Source organism: Pipra filicauda, unplaced genomic scaffold (assembly GCF_003945595.2).
Source record: "Pipra filicauda isolate LSUMZ 115617 unplaced genomic scaffold, ASM394559v2 scaffold421_size600610_pilon, whole genome shotgun sequence".
Lineage (NCBI taxonomy): Eukaryota > Metazoa > Chordata > Aves > Passeriformes > Pipridae > Pipra > Pipra filicauda.
Window position 1 is genome coordinate 83,097 of NW_024104556.1, and position 12,783 is coordinate 95,879.

Here is a 12,783-nt window from a genome sequence, read left to right on the forward strand (position 1 = left end):
CAGTGCGCGGCCGGCGCGGCCGGGGCGGCGGCGGGAGGGCGGGGAGCGAAGATGGCGGCGCCGGCCGGGGCCGTCACCGGGGAGACGCGGCCGCCCCGCCGCCCGCAGCCCTGAGGGCCCGGCCCGGCCCGGCCCGGCCCCGCCGGCAGGTGAGAGCGGCCCCACCGCGCGGCTTCCCACGGGCGCGGCCCTTCCCGGGCGGCGGGACGGGCCCATGGGGCGGGACGGGCCTGGCCCGGAGGGACCCACATCTGAGGGAGGAGGGTGCGGTGAGACCTCCCCCCCCTCCCCTCAGGGGTTTTTGGGGCGTCCCTGCGCAGGGAAGAGCCCTCGGGGGGTGTAGCCCAATCCCCTAAGGGGGAAGCCCCTTCCCTGCCCCGGGGGGGCGGCGCCGGGCTCCCTCAGGGCCCCAGGAAAAGCCGTGTTTCCCCCCCAAAACCCCATGTTTCTCCCCCCAAAAGCCATGTTTCTCCCCCCAAAACCACCATTCCCCCTGAAAAATCCGTTATTCCCTCTGAAAGCCGTGTTTCCCTCCCAAAAACCCACACTTCCCCCTCAAAAGCCATGTTTCCCCCAGAAAAAGCCGTGTTTCCCTCTAAGAGCCGTTTCCCCTCAAAAAGCTGTTTACTCTTCCGAAAAAGCCATTTGTCCAAGAAAAAAGGCCGTTCCCCCCGCAAAATCTATGTTTCCCTCCCTAAAAGCCACATTTGCCCCCAGAAAAGCCATTTTTCCAAAAAAAATCCATGTTTCCCCTCTAGCAGCTGTTTCCCCCCAAAAGCCGTTTCCCCCTAAAATCCATGTTTCCCTCCCTAAAAGCCATGTTTCCCTCCCAAAAAAGCCATTTTCCCCCCAAAAATCCTTGTTTCCCCCAGAAGCCATTCCCCACAAAGCCTTATTTCCACCCAAAAGTCACGTTTTCCCCAAAAAATCCGTATTTCTCCCCCCAAAAAGCCGTATTCCCCCCTAAAATCCGTTTCCCGCCAAGAGCCATGTTCCCCCCCTTAAATCCATGCTTCTCCCAAAAAATCCATGGTTTCCCCCATAGAAGTTGTGTTTGCCCTCAAAAGTCCGTATTTCCCCCCAAAAATCCATATTTCCCTCAAAGAAGGCCACCTTTCCCGCCAAAATCCCTGTTTCCCCAAAAAGCCGCATTTCCCCCCAGTGTCCCGTTATTCCCACGTAATTCCCCGTGAATCCACACCCCCACTCTCATCCCTTCGCCCCTGTGTGTATAAATCCCTGGATTTTGGCCCTGGGATTGCTGTGTTGGAGCAGCCGGTGGGATTTGGGGTGTTGCTCGCCAGTGTTTTCCCTGCCAGTCTCTTTTGGGAATGGCTTTATTTGGGATGGTTTTCCTGTCTCTGCAGGGGCTCAGGGATTATCTCCTGCTGCCCAGACCTCTCCCGGGCGGCTTTGGCTTTTCCAATGGGGTTTTCCAGTCGGGAAGGGCGTTTCTTAGGAGGGGCAGGAGCAGAGCTTTGGTGTCTCGCTGTTAAGGACCCGAATTCCAAGGAATGCTTGGAGGAGGAACAAAAGGGGGGTGGAAACCCTTGCCTGGGGAAGTGTTCCGTGTGTGGAATAACCCCGGGATCACCAGGAATGTCCTTGGCATTCAAAAGGCTGGAGCTCCCCTGGGAGCCCGGCAGGTCAGCAGCTGGAATTCTTCCCCTTGGCTGAAGGGACAGGAATTCCAGGGAATTCCGGTGGAGGTGCTGCTGACCTAAATCTGGGTCCGGGGTGGGAGGAGGCCTTTTCTCACCTTTTTCCCAGGTGGCCTCAGAAAGCTCCAGGTCGGGAATGGTGCTGGAGTGTCCTGGCAAAGTGCAGCCACTTCTGGAGACAAGTCCCAGAGTGGGATGGGAATCCAGGAGCTGACTCCCTGTTATCTCCTCATTCCACAGCCCTCAGTGTTCCCACCACAGTGTTTTCCTTTAATTTTGAGCTGTTTTCCCTTAAAGTTGGTGATTTTTCCCTTAATTTTGGCATGTTTCCCCCTAATTTTGAAGTGGTTTACCTTAGTTTTGGTGTGTTTTCCTCTAATTTTGGCGTGTTTGCCCTTAAATTTGGTGATTTTTCCTTTAATTTGGGATGTTTTCCCTTGATTTTGGGATGTTTTCCCTTGATTTTGGGATGTTTTCCCTTGATTTTGGGTTGTTTTCCCTTAATTTGGGTGTGTTTGCCCTTAATTTTGGTGAGTTTTCACTTAATTTTGGCATTTCCCTTCTCTCCTTCCTTTTCCTCGATCCCGAATCCCAGTGGTGTTCCCTCAGATTGTGTCTCCCTGGGGTTGGTCTTTCCTTGGTGTCACAACTGGGAGAGGAGAAAGCAGGATCCTGGGCAGAATTCCAGCTGTTCCATAGAGTCCCAGGCTGGTTTGGATTGGAAGGAGCTTAAAGCTCATCCCATTCCAACCCGGGACACTTTCCCTATCCCAGGTTGCTCCAAGCCCCGTCCAACCTGGCCTTGGACTCTTTTTTCCAAGGCAGGATGGTCCTGTCTGGCACGTGGAGCTGTTCCTACATGGATTCAATCCCATTCTCCAGGGGTTTTGTGTCTCCTTCACGTCCCGTGGTGGTTTTGGCACAGCAGGGATGTTTGTGTGTGTTTTTCCTGCCGGATTCCCGGGAGTTTTCCCCGGCAGGTGACTCCACCCGGGCAGTGTCTCTTGTCCGTGGTGGCAGGTGAAGCTCTTGGCTTTGAGAAGGCTCTGGAATATTTGCTCCTGTGGATTTTACAGGCAGCACGTGGGATTTGGAATTTTAATCCGAGTTCCCTCCAGCCTTTAGTCCCTGGGATTCTGGTTTTCCCGGCATTTGGCTGTTGGAGAAGCCCCAGGAGGAACCTCACCTGCGGGACACGTGTTCCTGCCCTGCCTGGGCTTGGAATGAAGGTGGGGATGGTTTATTCCAGCTGTGTTTTGACTTGGGAATTTCAGCCATTGTCGGCTGCGCCTTCCGGAGGGGTGTTTGCTCCCAGGGCTTCCCGGGATGTGTGGATTATCCCAGCCTTGACTCAGGAACGTAAGGTATCCGATGCTGCAGCTTTGGGGTGGGAGCCCGGGCATGGTGTGTTTGTGCATTCCCAGCTGATCCGTAAAGTTCTGCTTCCAGGGCTTCCCAGAGGCGTTGGGGCACAGCCTGCTCCCATCCCAGCCACTTCCACAGGATGTGAGCAGGGGCTGCTGGAAAAGGCTTCCCACTCCCTGTGTAAACAGAGCTGTGCCTCCAGGGAAGTTGTTTTTCCCTGTGCATTCAGGCAGGGAGGGCTTTGTTGCAAAACATCCATTCAGGCTTTGCCCCGATGGAGTTTCCTTTGGAAATGCAGCATCGCTTCGGGATGGCTGGGAGGGCTTGGGAAAGGTGGTAGAGCCAGAGCCGGGCTCGGATTTGGCCCAAATCCTGATAAAAGCCGTGGAAAGAGGACTCTGGGATGTGCTCCATGGGTGTCTCTCCAGGTAAGAGCTCCTTTTGGAGCATGTTTTCCAACTGCTGCTGTTTCCTGGGGATGTCAGTGGTGGTATCAAGGCTCGGGCTGTGCTGCCATGAGCAGCTTTTGATGGAATTTAGGAATCCGGGTCAGAATTCCTTTTGAACTGCAGGATAAAAGCGGATCACGGTGACACATCCACGTGAAAATCCCACCTGCAGAAATCAGGGCTCCTTCCCTCGGGAATCTGGCTGTGTTTGCTCCCCTGTGCCTGTGGAAATGTTGCAGAGATTTGTCTTTGTTTCCTGAGCTCCGACTGCGACGTTTGGGACTGGAAATCCCCCTTTCCCCCTGCTTAAGGGAGTTCAGCCCCTGGCATCGGCACTCCCGACCCGCGGGGTCTCTTCCCGTGTTTCCAGCTCACTTGGAAGCCTTTCCCTGGCCTGTTTTGTCTTGGGCTTGTCGTGATTTGGGTTTTGAAGGACTCGGGGAAGTTGGTGGAGCTGCTGGAATTTATGTGGAGCTTCTTGTTGGACGGGACTTGGAACAACGTGGTGCACTGGAAGTGTCCCTGCCCGGGCAGGGCAGGGCATGGGATGGGCTTTAAGGGCATTCCCACCCAAACCACTCCAGGATTCCAGCACTCTGTTACGTGTCAGTGGGCAGAAGATCATCTCTGGTTTCAGGAGTGATTTGGGGTTTTCTGGGTAAAAAGCAGCTCATAAATGTCAAAACTTTGCTGTGGGAAGAACTGTCCATCCCAAAACTTCTCAAATCAGGGGATCTGTGACAGAGATTAACCATTCCTGCCGGGTTGTGTCACTCTGGAGAGCCTGCAGTGATCCAAGTGATTTATCTGTGCTTTAGAAAAGAATCCTGAACCCTTTGGGTGCCGTTCTCAGTCCAATGCCAGTCGGGGTGATGGATGGGGGGCAGGATTTTAACAAACAGAGATCTTGGGAAGCTGCTATTGGTTGGAAATCCACACCATTGCCTTGGATTTTATTTGCTCATTAACATAACGGGGATTTGCCTTGTTTTGTTGTTGTTGTCTCTTTCCCAGTATTGAATATTTAGTGTTTTTAGGCCTCACTAAACAACCAGACTTGAGCTATGACTTAAAGGATGGGAGGATAACCTGTGTATCCCTGACATCCAGTGCTTCTCCTTTCCCCTTGACTGAGGAACAAAAAAACTCTATAAAAAATAAGAGCAAACTCTCCAAATGGGTGGAAACTGCAGCAAATCCTCCTCCTGCCTGGGGGTGGGTGACACTCCTGAAATCTGTGCCCACTGGAATTCCCGGGTTGGATATTCCTGTCCTGGCTCGGTTGTTTTGGGGGTTTGCAGGGTGGCTCGTGGGTGCTGTTCCCAGCCCCTCACACTCCACTGAGTGGGCATTCCCTGGGGATTTAGTCCCATTTCTTCATCCTGTAGAGCCTGGGCTTGGACAGGACATGGAGCAATCCTTCCAGTTTTATTCCAGGGTTGTGTCACCACCACCCCCGGGCTGTTCCTCACCTTGGATCACCTAAGAGGAAAGAATTCATCCTTCCCACCTGCTTCACCCCCTGAGATTGAAGGGAATCCTCTGTTCCTCACAGTTTGCTGGGAGCTGGTTGGGATTCTCCCCCCAGGGCGCTCGTTTGTGGAGGGGCAGCAACAATCCCTGTGTGCCCAGGGAAGGACCCAGGGAACGGCTGGAGCTGTGCCGGGGGGTTGGGATAGATCTCAGGGAAAGGTTCTTCCCCCAAGAGTGGTTGGCACTGACCAGGCTCCCCAGGGCAGTGCCACGGCCCCAAGGCTGCCAGAGCTCCAGGAGGGTTTGCACAATGCTCTGAGGGACAGGAGGGGATTGTTGGGGTGTCTGGGCAGGGCCAGGGGTTGGATCCATGATCCTCGTGGGTCTCTTCCAGCTCAGGATCCTCTGTGTTTACAGAGCTCTCCCAGCTCCCCGTGGCCGTGGAGTCAGAGCCACTGTCCAGGCTGCACAGCCCGAGCTGCCATGGGCAGTTTGAGCAGGGAGATGTGATGCCTCAGAGTTAGTCCTGCCTCAAAACCAGGATTTCCCTCTGTGCCAGCCCCTGGTGCTGCCCTGCACCAACACCAACACACCCACGGACCTTCGGGCTCTTGGGTTCTCCCCCACCCTGCCCAGCACAGCCAGAGCTCCGTGCTCTGCACTTTGCAGGGGTTGCTGGGGGGGGTTGCCCTCCCTAATTAATATTTTCTGCTGGAGAAGCCCAGCCCTGAATTCTGGCACGTTCTGAATTTGCACAGTCCAGCCCTTCCCACAGGGCTCGAGGGAAGAGCTGAGTTCTGGGTTTGCTTTTCAGAAATGCTGCACTTTCCATCACCCTGCTGTGTTTGCATGAGTGTGGCGTGGAATCATGGAATGCTCTGGGTTGGAAGGGACTTTAAGGATCATCCAGTTCATGCCAGGGACACCTCCCACTAGCCCAGGTTGCTCCAAGCCCCGTCCAACCTGGCCTTGGACACTCCCAGGGATGGGGCAGCCACAGCTTCTCTGGGCACCCTGTGCCAGGGCCTGCCCACCCTCACAGCCAGGAATTCCTCCACAGTATCCCATCTAGCCCTGCCCTCTGGCAGTGGGAAGCCATTCCCTTGTCCTGTCACATCCATCTAAACTCTGGAAAGGCAGCAGCACAGGTCAGGGAGCCAGAAAAACCTCTGGGACATAATCCCGGTGCTGGGGAGGGTTTGCTTGGCCTCACCCTCTTGGAGCTTTTCTCCTTTACCTGCAGAATGGGGTTAATCCCCACTATGGTGCTTCCCAGCCTGGCCCTGAGCTGCTGGAATGTGTGAGGGCAGGATGTGTTGGGCAGGTTCTCCTGGTGCTTCATGGCCAGAGGGGTTTCTGGGCTGGTGTGTGTGGTGGAAACTCCTTTTGTTCCACATTGAGAGAGAGAAAATGTCTTTAATGTTGCAAAGTGTCTGACAAACACATTAACCTGTCCTTACCCCCCGTTTGTGGGACCAGCCCTGCTCCTGGGCAGTGCTGCTGGGTCAGCCAGAGTTGGCAGCTCCCACCAAGGGCTTCCCACTGGGAATGACACAGATGAGCTTGGAGGTGGCACACGAAGGTCTGTGCTGTGACTCCGTGAGTGACATGGTTGATGTGTCAGACACGGCTCTGTGGGCAGGATCAGCAGGACACAGACCATTTTTGGTGCTCATCCCCTGGCAATATCCGTGTGGAGATGGTACTGGATATCCTGGTGTCCTGCCTGCTAACAAAACATTGCCTCAGCACTGCTGCCCGCTCAGCATTCCAGCTGAGAGCTCCGGGAATCGATGGAAATTAAACCTTGGCTGCCCAGTCTGCACCAAAACGTGTTTTCTTCCAGTGTATCCTTCTTTTTTTGTGGCTCAGAAGGGTCCTTGGTCTCGGCCTCGCTGCAGGTGAAATGTCCCTGGGCTGCTCCTCACTCGTGTTCCGCAGTGCACAGAGGGACGTTGGGATCGGTGAATTTGGGTTGGAAAAGTGGCAAGTCCTCCCTTCCCAAGTCCTCCTTGGCCGGTGGCAGCGGCTGGACACGATCCCGGCTGTGCCCAGTGGGGTGAGAGGCTGGTGGGGCACCTCCAGCCCCGGGGGCACCGCTGGGACCCTCCGGACAAGGAGGACCCGGAGGGGCTGGAGCGTGTGCAGGGAAGGGAACAGAGCTGGGAAGGGGCTGGAGCAGCAGGAGCAGCTGAGGGAGCTGGGGGGGCTCAGCCTGGAGAAAAGGAGGCTCAGGGGGGACCTTCTGGCTCTGCAACTCCCTGACAGGAGGGGGGAGCCGGGGGGGGTCGGGCTCTGCTCTCAGGGAACAAGGGCCAGGAGGAGAGGGAACGGCCTCCAGCTGTGCCAGGGGAGATTTAGATTGGATATTGGGAAAATTCCTTCCTGGAAAGGGTGGTCAGGCACTGGCACAGCTGCCCAGGCAGGTGGTGGAGTCCCCACCCCTGGAGAGATTTAAAAAACCCACGGCTGTGGCCCCTGGGGACATGTTTAGGGTGACCACGGCAGTGCTGGGGAATAGCTGGACTCGATGGTCTTGGAGGGCTCTTCCAACCTCACCAATTCCCTGGCTCCATGACTGGTGCTCATGTGCTGCCCAAGGCCACGCTGTGGGGGGAACCAGAGGCTTGAGCAGGAGCCACACGGGGAGCTGTACCCTGGGAACCTGGACCTTGGCAGTTCCTTGGCTTCCTTTCCCGGGCACTGACACTCCCTCCTCCCTTCCCACCGAGAAACACTGAACCTGAGCTTTGCAGCAGTGCTGGAAACCTAAATCCTGACTGGTTGTCTCACAAGGGATTGCCTGGATTCCATGGACAACACCACAGTGGGGTGTTAGTGCTGACTGAGCCTCTGGAAGTGCTGGGAGTTCTGAAGGAAGTCGTGTGTCCGTCCCTCGATGGATTTTTGGGAACAAGACTCGTGCAATTTGCTTCCCTTCTCCCACTAATTCTTGGTCTCGTTGCCCCTCTCTGCCTTATTCAGGAGCAGGAAGGTCTCAAAGATCCTACTGTAGGATCTAAGAGGGATGGGATATTGGGAAGGAATTCCTCCCTGGGAGGGTGGGGAGGCCCTGGCACAGGTTGCCCAGAGAAGCTGTGGCTGCCCCTGGATCTCTGGAAGTGTCCAAGGCCAGGTTGGACGGGGCTTGGAGCAACCTGGGATAGTGGAAGGTGTCCCTGCCCATGGCAGGGGGTGCGACTGGGTGGGCTTTAAGGTTCCTCCCAACCCATTCCGTGATTCCACGATCCTTAGTTCCCCCAGGTTTCCTAAGACAGGAAAGACCCTGTGATGGGAGAGGGAGGATGCAAAGGTCTGACCCCCCCATCCCGAGTGTGCCTGTGTAGGAAATGCCATTTTCCTGCTTTCCCAGCTTTCCCAGCTGCCTGCTCAGCTGGAGGGGGTGGATGTGATCCAGGACTTTCCCGGCCTAGGAAGTCGAGGCCAGGTGGGCTCTGACACCTGCTTTCCCTGTTTGCTGGACACGGGGGCACCTCGGGAATGCAGGTCCCTCCGGGTGGGAATTGGGCCGGGAGCAGCTGTTGGGATTCATCTGTGCAAAGAAAAGCTTGGATTTTGTACAAAATAACCCCACGATGCAGCCTGTCAGAAAATCAGGAATTAAGTCTCCCGGTATGTTTGGATGCCTCTGCTTCTGTCACCAAACCCTTCCCTGAGATACCTCCCGGCTTTTCATTCCGTTATCCCGCTGGGGCAGTTTGAACTCGGGAACGGGCACCGGGCAGGATGGGAATGCAAGGTGGAAATTCCAGGAGTTGTGTTTCCAGGCTCGTTTTCCATGGGGATTTGGGCCGGTCCCCTATGTTTGCCTCGTGGTTCCGTTATGAATCCCCTCCGTTTGTGGATGAACCGGGTTTGGTGGCTCTGGGAGGTCGGAGATGTGGAACATAAGGAATGCTGGGATGCTTTTCCAGGCTACCCTCAGAATCTGCAGCTTTCCAAGGGCTCGCCCAAGAGCTTCAGAGCTCCCGTGGGCTCTTAACAAAGGAAGAGGTGACAGTTATTCCCAGGGTCTCCTGGTGAGCGGGAATTCTTGCCAATGAATCATCTCGGGCAAGTTTGGATAAATCCCTTGGGATGTTTTTACCCGAGGAGCCTCTGTTCCAAGTTTATCCTCTGACAGCGGGTGTTCCAGGAGGAGCAGCTGCCCTTTTCCTTGGAAAAATCTCTTTTTCCAGCCTCCAAGCCTTTGATTTGCTTGTTTAGGGATTATCCCGTGGTTTGCCTTGGTTTTCAGGTGAACCGGGATTGCACTGGGAAAAGTTGAGGTGAGGACAATGGGAATTAAGGGCTCGCCGGGAGCCGGCAGAGGGAGCGTGTGAGCCCAAACACTCCCCATTCCCTGCAAAACTGGGGGGGATTTCGGGAGGGGGGGGAATCCCGCGGGCAAACCGACCCACTGAGCGGCTGCCCTTCGCTGCCGGGGCTCCTCAGGCCCCATTTGGGCAGCTTTTAAACCAGTGAAGCTGTTGGAAGGGTCATAATATTGTCCCAAAAAATTGGGAAGTCTCCAAATGCATCCACGACAAACGCAGGGGCTGTTGGATGGTGGGGGTTTGGGCTTTTTTAGCAGCATTTGGCAGGAATGTTCCAGGATTGCAGGATGTTTAAGGATTGTCTTGGAGCCTTTTCTTTTTGGTGTGGTTTTATTAATAGTTACTATTATTAATATTTACTGTTAATATTTGATTAAGCTTTGGGGCCAATTCTGAGGCTTTGTCCTGTTATCATTAATAATAATATTCATATTATTGTTCTTGAAATGACACATTTCCCGGGGACACCTCAAGTGTGGGGTCATTAAACTGCTGCCCCCCCTTGTTTTTACGGACCCTCCTCCAACATCAAACACCAGCCCCCTGGTTTGTATTCCAATAAATTATCCTGGAATAAACCTCCTGTGCTGGTTTAAGAGTTAACCAGCAGGGGAAATGAACTCAACTCAAAGGAGAGATTATAAGTCAGAATAACAATTTACTAAAATAATACAGTAAGTACAAGCATACAAACAAACAATTGGTCTTAACCCACAAAACCCAAATGTACAACCCAGTACCCTGGGGCATGAACAACGTGGTGTTCCTTGGGCCCCGCTTGAGTCCAAAGTAAAGGGAGAGGGGAAGAACCTGCTGGTGGGAGAGCTGTTGCAGTCTGGTCAAAGTGGTGATTGCAGTGAGATGCTGGGGGAAGAGCTGTTGCAGTCTGGTCAAAGTGGTGATTGCAGTGAGATGCTGGGGGGAGAGCTGTTGCAGTCTTTCTCTGGATCCCACAGAGTGGTTAAAAATGTTCCAAGACTCCAAGATTATATATCCTCCAGTTCAGGCAGGAATGCTCAGTGCTTCCCTCAGGGCGGGGAGTTCCACAAAGGGTGTGAGGACAGGAGCATCCTCCTGTCTCACAGGCCTCTGAACACCCAGTTTGTAGCCTGAGGAGTCAGGCTCTATGGGCAGAGGGTGCCAATAGTCTGTTCACAACAGTTTCTGGGCAATGGCATGGAAGGCTATAGAATACACAGTTTTGGGTTACACCCATGCCATGATGAACTGGTCTCAGTTGTCCTAACTAGGACACCCCCATCTTCCTTCTCCTTTGATTTTGTGGGAACACAGATCCAGCAGGATTTCTGTCCGGGTTGCTGTGCTGTTTGTGCAGGAAATGCTGCTGGGTGATGTTATATTACCACTTATTTTTTTTCTGAAAGCCTGGAAAAAAATGAGCAGGAATCTGGAATAGCTGAGTGTTGGCTCATCCCTGGGGAGGGAGGAATTCCTGGGAATTTTATACCTTTTTATTACCAATCAAAATCCAGCTGCAATGCTGCTGTTCCAGTGTAAAATGAAGTCGTGGCCTTTGGAATTTGTCTCTGGAGCCTCTAAAAACGCTGTTTTAACACACAGGGAGTTGGTACTGGGAGAGAAATATTGGAATTTTCAACCTTGGGAATGGAATTTCAGTGTCCTTATTTTTCCTGGGTGAAGCAAGGATTTATATGACAGGGGAAAAAAAGACCAATTTCCTGTTGAAAAGGGTAAAAAAAAAAAGGGAAAAGCTCTTTTTCCAGGGGCTTGGAATTGCCTGGTTTGCAGGGATAAGGAGACCCCGTGTGCTGGTTTTCCGAGGGCTGGTATTCCCAAGGACTGGTATTCCGGAGGTCTCACTCCTCTGGGTGATTCTCCAGCAGCTCAGACAGGATATTGCTCATCCCAGACATTCCCAGAGGCTTTGTTTTCTTTTTTTGACTAAAATCTGCTTTGTTTTCCTTTTGATTTTCCAAAGGATCTTCTCGTCTGCTGCAAGTTTTGGGACTGGAAATATCATCGTATTCAGTGATGATATCCCAAATCCCACAGTTCCCACGGGTCTTTCACTCCCTGTGCTGTTGCCTGTGTAAAATACCGTGCTTCTCCTAGGAAACAGTGCTGGATTTTCCTCTTCTCTCCCTAAAAAAGGTCTCAGGTCCTGTAGGACAGAACCAGCGGGAGCAGGGAAAGCTGCCCTTGGAATCCGTGATGGCACTGCTGGGGCGGCACTGAAATTCCAGGGAAAATCACCCTTCCCAGGCAGGAACTTTACCTTGCCATAGGAATTTCCTCAAGGAACACAACCTTACAATCTAACACGTCTGCCTGGTGGAAGAGGGTTTTAATTTAACCTGGGGAAGAGAATCAGCCTGGAAGGTCTCAGTGTCCCCCGGTGCTCCCAGGGAGCTGCTGGCACGTGGGATGAGCAGCTCCAAAGGATGAGGGAGAGTCTGGAGCAGGCTGGAGACCTGAATTCCCATGGAGCTCCTGATTGCCAAGTGCAATTCAAGCCCTTTCTGTCCCAGCCCAGCCAGGGTTGTCCTTCCCCACCCCTGGAATGTTTTTTCCCAGGTGAGGACGCGGCTCCTCCGCCGGTGTTTGGAGAGAGGACTTTTTGTGGTGTGTGGAAACGAGCTCTGACTCAGGGCTCTGGCTCAGCCCCTTATTTTCATTCAACAACTTTCCCTTGGAGGCCTTTTTTCCCTTTGTTTTTTTTTCCCTTAAAATCCTGTTGCCGGTAAAAAAAAAAGGGAAGGTCAAAAGCCCTGCGGGTTCTGACACTTCCTAAAGCAGCTGGAAGTTGGGAGAAGAGGAGGCAGCTCGGGATGGGAACCCCCGGTGCCACCCACGCCTGAGATCCGGGGTCCATGGGGCCGGGAATGCTGCCTGCAGGTAGGAAAACCTTCTGGGATCAGGAGGGGATTTGCAGGAGCAGGTTTGGCTTCAACCCAGTGGGGTGATTTTTGCCTGCATTTAATATTCCTCGGCTGTTTGTTCCGGGTAATTATTAAGTGGAATAAACAGCAGGTTCTTAACTAATTTCAGGAGGGGGGAGAGGGAAAATTGAAGTGCTCTGGAAGGAGGAAAAGGTTTATGGAATGTTTTGCCAGCTGGCAGAGAGGCAGCTTTTAGGAGGGGGCAGGCAAATTCCAGCAGTGCCGGCACGGCTCCGTTCCATTGCCCTTCCAGCTTTTCCTGACGGGTTATTTGAAGCAATTCCTCCTTGCTCTGACTTTAGGCTGATTCCTGAAATGTTCTCCTGCTGGAATCTGACGGCATTCCTCCAGGAGCAGGGTGCAGAACGGGATGTCTGGGGGGGTTGTATTGGGCTTGGCAGCGATCAATCCGAGTGCAGGGCTCTGGGATCCATCCCAGAATTACCTGGATTGCAGGTACTTTTAGATGAGGCACAACTGCTGCAATCCCTTTATTGCAGCTTTCTGAGTGCTCAGAGATTCACTTCCAACCTGGAGCAGGGGGAGAGCACCTCCGGCATCCCCCCGAAACGCAGGA

General features: G+C 53.7%; 1 protein-coding gene across 2 annotated transcripts in view; it reads left to right on the top strand.

Annotated features, from left to right (window-relative positions):
• The first annotated feature begins 60 nt into the window (after positions 1-60).
• FBXO42 (F-box protein 42) overlaps positions 61-12,783 on the top strand; it is a 45,719-nt gene continuing 32,996 nt past the window's right edge. Inside the window, exon 1 of one of the 2 annotated variants that reach the window (XM_027711364.2) lies at positions 61-149. The gene's annotated coding sequence lies outside the window, so the exon portion shown is untranslated. The remainder of the gene's footprint in view (positions 150-12,783) is intronic. The other variant, XM_039385591.1, reaches the window with a different exon arrangement.